This window comes from Chiloscyllium plagiosum, chromosome 5, assembly GCF_004010195.1.
Source record: "Chiloscyllium plagiosum isolate BGI_BamShark_2017 chromosome 5, ASM401019v2, whole genome shotgun sequence".
Lineage (NCBI taxonomy): Eukaryota > Metazoa > Chordata > Chondrichthyes > Orectolobiformes > Hemiscylliidae > Chiloscyllium > Chiloscyllium plagiosum.
The window spans coordinates 47,428,541-47,437,121 of record NC_057714.1 but is presented as its reverse complement, the minus strand read 5'-3'; positions in this window follow the sequence as shown (position 1 = coordinate 47,437,121).

Here is an 8,581-nt window from a genome sequence, read left to right as displayed (position 1 = left end):
TCTTTTTAACCTGTGGTAAACAATTACCAGTGTTCTCTACTCTTAGTTTTGTAGTGTAGGATCTCCCCTTCTTCCAATTTCTATCCCTCACAGGATTAAATTCTTGTCGGAAGCTAAACTTTGCCTTATGCACCAACATATATTCACCTGTCATCTCTGCTGCTCTTCTCACCTCTTAACTTTCTGTTCATCCACATGATTTTTTATCATCTCTGAAAGTGAGTTTTTAAACTCGTCCAGCAGAATAATCTCTCTTAGAGCCTCATAGGTTTTATCTATTTTTAAGGCCTGCAACCATCTATAGATATTGCTATGTTTAATTCTTTCAAACTCAGCATAGGTCTGACCTGGTTCCTTCGTTATGTTTCTGAACCGCTGTCTATATGCTTCTGGTACCAATTCATAAGCACTTAAATTAGCCTGTTTGACCTCTTCATAATTTCTTGACCCCTCATCTGACAGCGCTGCAAATACCTCACTAGCTCTGCCGACCAGTTTATTCTGAATTAGCATTACCCACAAGTCCTCTGACCACTCCATCTGCCTAGCAAATTTTTCAACTGAAATAAAGAAGGCTTCAACATCTTTCTCATCAAATTCTGGCAGTGTTTTAACATATTTGTATATGTCACTACCTTCTCTCTTTATCTCCATCCTGTTAACTTGCTTTTGCTGACAAAGTCACAACTTCTGAAGTTCAAACTCTCTCCCCATTTCTTTTTCTTTACTCTCTTTTTCTCTCTCTCCTTCTTCTCTCTCTCTTTGCTCAGCTAAGAATCTTTTTCCTCTTTCTTTTTCCTCTCTTTTTTGTCTTTCTTCTCCCTCTTTTTCTCTTTCTCTCTCCCATTCTTTATCTTCTAACTCAATTTTCCTCAATTGTAATTTAAGTTTTCCTAACTCTCCTGCACTTGTCTGTTTCTCTGATATAGCTACGTCTTTGAGTAACTCCCTTACTTTTGTCCTTGGTTAAACCCAATTCTAACTTCTTTGCTAATTCTAAAAGTATGGTCTTTTTCTGTCCTTCTAAATTTTCTTGGCAAATTTGGGAATCATCTGCAAACCCCAGAACCTCTTTAGCAATTTCAAGAGGTATTTCTCTCACTTTTAATTTAATCAACCAGAAGTAACTGAAATTAAGCAAATTGTCTCCTCTATGTTTTCCTTAAAGGTCTAGGACACTAATCGGCAAGTGTTTAAATCTGTTGGGATCTTTCGTACCCCAAATCTGTCCTAATCTCAGACTGGATCTCTCTAAATTTGTCCAAATCATGGACCCGAGCCCCCAAACTGTTACGACACAGCAATAAGCCATTCTGCTAATTAAATCAAACACACAGAAAAGCTCACCTCGCCTCATAATCTAGAGTCATAGAGTCATAGAGATGTACAGCATGGAAACAGACCCTTCCGTCCAACTCATCCTTGCCGACCAGATATCCCAACCCAATCTAGTCCCACCTGCCAGCACCCGGCCCATATCCCTCCAAACCCTTCCTATTCATATACCCATCCAATGCCTCTTAAATGTTGTAATTGTACCAGCCTCCACCACATCCTCTGGCAGCTCATTCCATACACGTACCACTCTCTACGTGAAAAAGTCGCCCCTTAGGTCTCTTTTATATTTTTCCCCTCTCACCCTAAACCTGTGCCCTCTAGTTCTGGACTCCCCCACTTCAGGGAAAAACTTTGTCTATTTATCCTAACCATGCCCCTCATGATTTCATAAACCTCTATAAGGTCACCCCTCAGCCTCCGACGCTCCAGGGAAAACAGCCCCAGCCTGTTCAGCCTCTCCCTATAGCTCAAATCCTCCAACCCTGGTAACATCCTTGTAAATCTTTTCTGAACCCTTTCAAGTTTCACAACATCTTTCCAACAGGAAGGAGACCAGAACCGCACACAATACTCCAACAGTGGCCTAACCAATGTCCTGTACAGCCACAACATGACCTCCCAACTCCTGTACTCACTACTCTGACCAATAAAGGAAAGCATACCATACGCCTTCTTCACTATCCTATCTACCTGTGACTGCACGTTCAAGGAGCTATGAACCTGCACTCCAAGATCTCTTTGTTCAGTAACAATCCCTAAGACCTTATCATTAAGTGTATAAGTCCTGCTAAGATTTGCTTTCCCAAAATGCAGCGCCTCACATTTATCTAGATTAAACTCCATCTGCCACTTCTCAACCCATTGGCCCATCTGATCAAGATCCTGTTGTAATCTGAGGTAACCTTCTTCGCTGTCCACTACACCTCCAATTTTGGTGTCATCAGCAAACTTACTAACAGTACCTCTTATGCTCGCATCCAAATAATTTATATAAATGATAAAACGTAGTGGACCCAGCACCGATCCTTGTGGCACTCCGCTGGTCACAGGCCTCCAGTCTGAAAAACAACCCTCCACCACCACTCTCTATCTTCTACCTTTGAGCCAGTTCTGTATCCAAATGGCTAGTTCTCCCTGTATTCCACGAGATCGAACCTTGCTAACCAGTCTCTCATGGGGAACCTTGTCGAACACCTTACTGAAGTCCATATAGATCACATCTACCACTCTGCCCTCATCAATTTTCTTTGCTACTTCTTCAAAAAGCTCAATCAAGTTTGTGAGACATGATTTCCCATTCACAAAGCCATATTGACTATCCCTAAGCAGTCCTTGCCTTTCCAAATACATGTACATCCTGTCCTTCAGGATTCCCACCAACAACTTGTCTACCACTGACCGCAGGCTCACTGGTCTATAGTTCCCTGGCTTGACCTTACCATCTTTCTTTAACAGTGGCACCATGTTAGCTAACCTCCAGTCTTCCGGCACCTTGATGATCCAAATATCACAGTAAGAAGCCCAGCAAACACTTCCCTGGTTTCCCACAGAGTTCTAGGGTACACCTAATCAGGTCCTGAGGATTTATCCACTTCTATGCGTTTCAAGATATCCAGCATTTCCTCCTCTGTAATATGGACATTTTTCAAGATGTCACCATCTATTTCCATAGTAAATACTAATGCAAAATACTCATTTAGATTAGACTAGATTACTTACAGTGTGGAAACAGGCCCTTCGGCCCAACAAGTCCACACCGACCCGCCGAAGCACACCCACCCATACCCATTCCCCTTCACCTACATTTAACACTATGGGCAATTTAGCGTGGCCAATTCACCTAACCTGCACATATTTTGGACTGTGGGAGGAAACCGGAGCACCCGGAGGAAACCTACGCAGACACGGGGAGAATGTGCAAACTCCTCACAGTCAGTCGCCTGAGGCGGGAATTGAACCCGGGTCTCTGGCGCTGTGAGGCAGCAGTGCTAACCACTCTGCCACCGTGCCGTTTAGTATCTGCCCCATCTCCTGCGGCTTCACACAAAAATATAAGTGACAGAGAACTACCCAAATTCCACTATTTAACAAAAATATTAATGTTATTCTTTAATGTTAAAAGTGAACATTAAACAACAACTACTTACAACTCTAAGCCTTCTTTCTCTTATAGATCTGTTATCTACCACCCACTCTATAACAATATACTGATCCAATAAAGTCCCTATTAAATTTATAGCAATTTAATTTTCAAAACCAGACAGTGGCTGTCACCTCCGGTGTCGATCTTCCCCTGTTTGTAGATCTCTTTGGGACGTCTTTGGTCTTCTGGTGCAAAGATGTTTCATATGAAAAAGGTACCTTTGACAGACTGTGTAGTGAATAGCAGTCTTTCAATGGCAGTTGGTGCTCTCTCTGGCTAACTATCCAAAATGCCTGCTTTTTTAATATTCCAAACATCGGATTGTCTCATTGGGGTTCGATGTTGTCAAAACAGTAAAATTCAAATTCAATTAGGTTTTAGTATCTTGGGGCATAATTTAAACTGATTGGTTAAATTCGAACTGCTGTGAAAGCAATGGAGGTATCTCAGTTACAGAAAATGTTATATCTTTCAATTTTTCAGGACACTCTGTGACTGCTAGTCAGTCACATGACAGGTGCTTGCTAGCATTTAGCTTTCACTCTCCTTAAAGTAACTGAACACGCCTTCCACTTCATAACAATACCCTCAGTCCTGTGTTGACCAATCCCCTTCTCATAGCGACCCCCTTATCTGCTGTGTCTGAAGTTAGATTCCTGACCCTTTCCACTCTCTCTTTCCTATTACTTGTTCTGGAAACTTTAATAACATCTGCTCAGCTCTCCCCCAACCCTTATTACATTTTTCCATAATTTTCCATGCAACTGAACACACCTCCCCCACTATTTAGTTTAAAGCCCTATCTTCAGTCCTAGTTACATGATTCACCAGGACCAGCTCCCTCCTTCCCCAGTACTGTTATTCCCACATTAATCATTGAGCCATGCATTTACCTCTTTATTCTTATTGACCCGGTGCAAATTTTCTCTTGACTGAAGTAGTAATCCAGAGATCACAACATGTTCGGTTCTGCTTCTCAATTTAGTCCCTAGCTACTCATATTCCCTCAGGAGGTCCTCTTTCTTCTTTCTACACATATTTGTTGGTACCTACATGGACCACAACAACTGAATCTTCCCCTCCCACTCCAAGTTCCTCTGGATGGAGATATCCTGAACCCAGACACCAGGCAGGCAGCACAGCCTTACGACTACATTTGTCTTTTCTCCCCCTGTCTTGAATGGCTCCCTTTATCATGGTGCTATGGTCAGTTTGCTCATCTTCCCTACAGCTCCCACTCTCATCCACACAGGGAATACAAATCTCAAACCTGTTAGACAAACTCAAGGCCTAATGCTCCCTTCAGCACTGCCTCCTGGATCCCTCTACCTGCCTCCGTCATAGTTACATCTTCCTGTCTCTTACCACTGCAGCTATTCTGGGATTAAAGCTAACACAGTCAGGGAGATGTACAGGCACCAATCAGTGGTCAGGGAATGCCTCGTCTGGGGCTGTCCAGTTAGATCACTCAAGCACATGGGTCACTGTCAGTCCATCAACACTATCCAGAGGAATTGAGGGAAAGTGGTTGATGGGGAGACAAGGTAGCCTATCACAATGGGAAGGACACTCAGGAGCCAATTTGTGTGGATTGGAGAAAGGCGGTGTGGAATATAGGTAAAGCAGTGTTACTTCTGCAATCATAAATTGCTTATGCAAGGTAAATGAACTCACACCAGTGTATAATTGTTTCAGCCAAGGGATGAATTAATAAGAATGAAAACTACATGAAGGAAATACATAATTGTTTCTGTATTAGCTAAAATGTGGATATAAGAATGAAATGTGCCTGCAAACAATAGTAGATGTTACAGACAAATAGATAAGGTGCTGTGAGGGTGTAGGTTAAGCCAGATACGCCTGTACAAACAGTAGTTATAAGTATCTGTTTCCCACTTCTGCAAAAACAAAAACAAACCTCAATTAAAAGGTCATAGGGCTCAATATGGATGAAGAATGGGAGGAAATGTTACAAGTGAGGGAAACAGATGGTAGTGAAGGAGGATATACCTAACAATGGACCACAGCAGGATGTGGTCAAACGGCCTTGTGAGGCCAGAATAAGCACTTTGTCAAAGACAAGGCCGGATAAGGCAAGAGATAAACAAGAGTAATGGGTGCCGGTCTTAGAGAAGTGGGAGATGTAAACAGGGGAGGAGCAATGGGAGGAGGGAAGAGGAACGAATTATATAAATATTGTGTACTCGTTAAACACGGTGTGTGTGTGTGTGTGTGTGACTATTTTGTAAATAGACACCACACCCCTCTTGCAAGAACGTAATAAACGATACTACTGCTTCAGATCTTGTCTCAGACTGAAATTATTGAAGTGAGTGAGCTTCGTTTCTCATAGGCGGTATGACAATTGTGAAGGGAAAGCAACTTATTTGTAAGAGAAGGATACAGTAAAGCATGGTTGGGAACAAGATAATGCTGGTGGGGGTGCATCCATGGTCAGGAACACTATGGCTTCAGGGTGGCAAAAGCAAAATACTGCAGATGCTGGAAATCTGAAATAAATTCAGAAAATGCTGGAAATACTCAGCTGGCCTTGTTGCAATTATGAATTGAGGAACAGAATTAACATTTCAGGTTTGTTACTATTTACTTCTGATGAGATGCCACAATACTTGTCTGCACTATTGTGTATTTGAAATACAGCAAATCTTCTGCGCAATAGGGTAAACGTATACACGAAAATAAATACTGACTGAAGGAGCGGAGGGCCAACTAAATACAAATGATAGTTTGAAGCAGAGCCAACATAAAACCAAAGGAAAAAGCCATACTACGTAAGCATACATTGTTGGCGTGAAAATCACTCAGTTGACTTTGAGCAGCACTTAATTGAATTGTGCCCCCCATCCTTTCATGTCTGTAAGCTACTTGTTTCACACAAGCTTTTAAATGACCTTAAGCACTCTGTCACCAGTCAGACCACTAACTTTGGCACAACTAAAGGTTAGGAGAAAATGAGGACTGCAGATGCTGGAGATCGGAGTTGAGTGTGTGGTGCTGGAAAAACACAGCTGGTCAGGCAGCATCCGAGGAGCAAGAGAATCAACATTTCAGGCTAAAGCCCTTCATCAAAGTCCTTCCTGATGAATGGCTTTAGCCCAAAATGTTGATTCTCCTGCTCCTTGAATACTGCCTGACCAGCTGTGCTTTTCTAGCACCACACTCTCGAATCCATAATATGGAAGCTCCAGCATCATGCACATTTGCACCAGTGACCAGAAGAAATGACCCCATAGTGACATTATACATAGTATGTGATCCTTCTAGATAGTGCTAGTGAAATGTTAATGTTGTTCTTTCGTGTGAAGTTAAGGTGGAGCATAGACAGGAGCGTTGCATTCAAATCGCAGTGCTAGAGTCAAATTAATATTGTACATTGATTTATCTGCTTGCTCTACATGTTACTGACAAGCTGTTGGTGTGCACAATCCTCTTATAGAATAACAGTGGGCACAATGAGTGTATCTCAAACCCCTTTTTGAGCATTAGAGAATTATTAGCATCTAAAAACAAGAGAAATACAGAACCCAATTTAACCAGAGTCCACATAATGGGCAAGAAAACCAGTAAATGGACAACATCCAACCTGGCTTCATAGTGGCATTTCAGTATCACTTTCTTATGAAAACTATTAAGTACATTGTAAAACATTTCAAAGTGCTTCTCAAAGAAGAAAATTAACTGTAGGCCATTGAAGAAGGTGATGAAGAAGAAACTTGGTGAAATGGAAAGTTTTAAAGAAAAATGTGAAAGGTTTAGGAAAAGAATTCCAGTGCTGCTTTTGGGAGAAATATTTTAGGAATATGTTCCTGTTTAATGCCATGCCTTATAATGGATAACCATATAACTGTTGGCAGAATACTGATAGTAATATTCACACTACCAAAGTAAATGCTGAAATGTTAAAAATGAATTCATGTTGAGAAGTAGAGACTGGAAGAATATGTTGGTTTTAAACTGGACTCTGTCTTGGACTTAAAAGTACTGTGGATTGATTCTGTTCACTGCCATCCTGATATTCCTTCATAGCTTTGTCTGCCATGTCATTGTGCAATGACATAATCTGTAAACAGAGTTTGCGATGGACTCAGGCAATTTAGAATCTAGACTTAATTGTAATGTGTTGCCATAGTCTTGCCAGACCATAGGTTGCTCTCTCATTAGAGAGAAAGGAGACGGATGGTGATTTAACCTGAGGGACATCAGACCTTAGGCAAGAGAAGAGAGGCTGAGAATGAGAGACCTTCATGGTAACCTCAAACTGGTGATAGGAAGTGAACCCATGCTATTGGTACTACACTACTCTAAAAACCAGCAATCCAGCCAACTGAACTAAACCAATTCCCCTAGACTTAATAACAACAATTGACTCCATTTACATCAGTGATTGGAAATAAGTGAAGCATTTGCTGCCTTTGTTCTAATTACTGGTAGGAATAAATTGGAATAAGTACAGATTAAATTAGACATATAAAGTTACTCATTTATTTACATCTGGTTGTGGTGACAGATGAAATGTCTGTTGAGATGTTCTGTGTTGAATAGAATCTAAAATTAGAGAAATTAGAGCCAAATGGAAAAAGATACTTGTGTTTTAACAAGATCATGGAGCAGTGAATGTAGAATTCTCCAATAATTGTGGTATGATACCAGACCATTTGCATTGAAATAAGTCAGCCCATTTTTGTTTGACAAATAATAGGCACATTAGACTAATATAAAACAAAAAAGAACTATGGATGCTGGAGATCTGAAATAAAAACAGAAATTGGTGGTGACGTTCAGCAGGTCTGGCAGCATCTGTGAGGAGAACCGCGAGTCTGCAGACGCTTCATCAAAATGTTCTGATGGACAGTTACCAGACTCAAAATGTTAACTTTTCTTTTTTTCCCAAAGAAGCTGCCAGACATAATGCGTTTCACCATCAAAATGTGTGGCACTGGAAAAGCATAGGAGGTCAGGCAGCATCCGAGGAGCAGGAGAGTCAACGTTTTGGGCATAATCCCTTCATCAGGAATATGGGATGGGGGTGGGGGTGGAAGGGGGCTGAGAGATAAATAGGTGTGGGGATGGGGGGAAGGT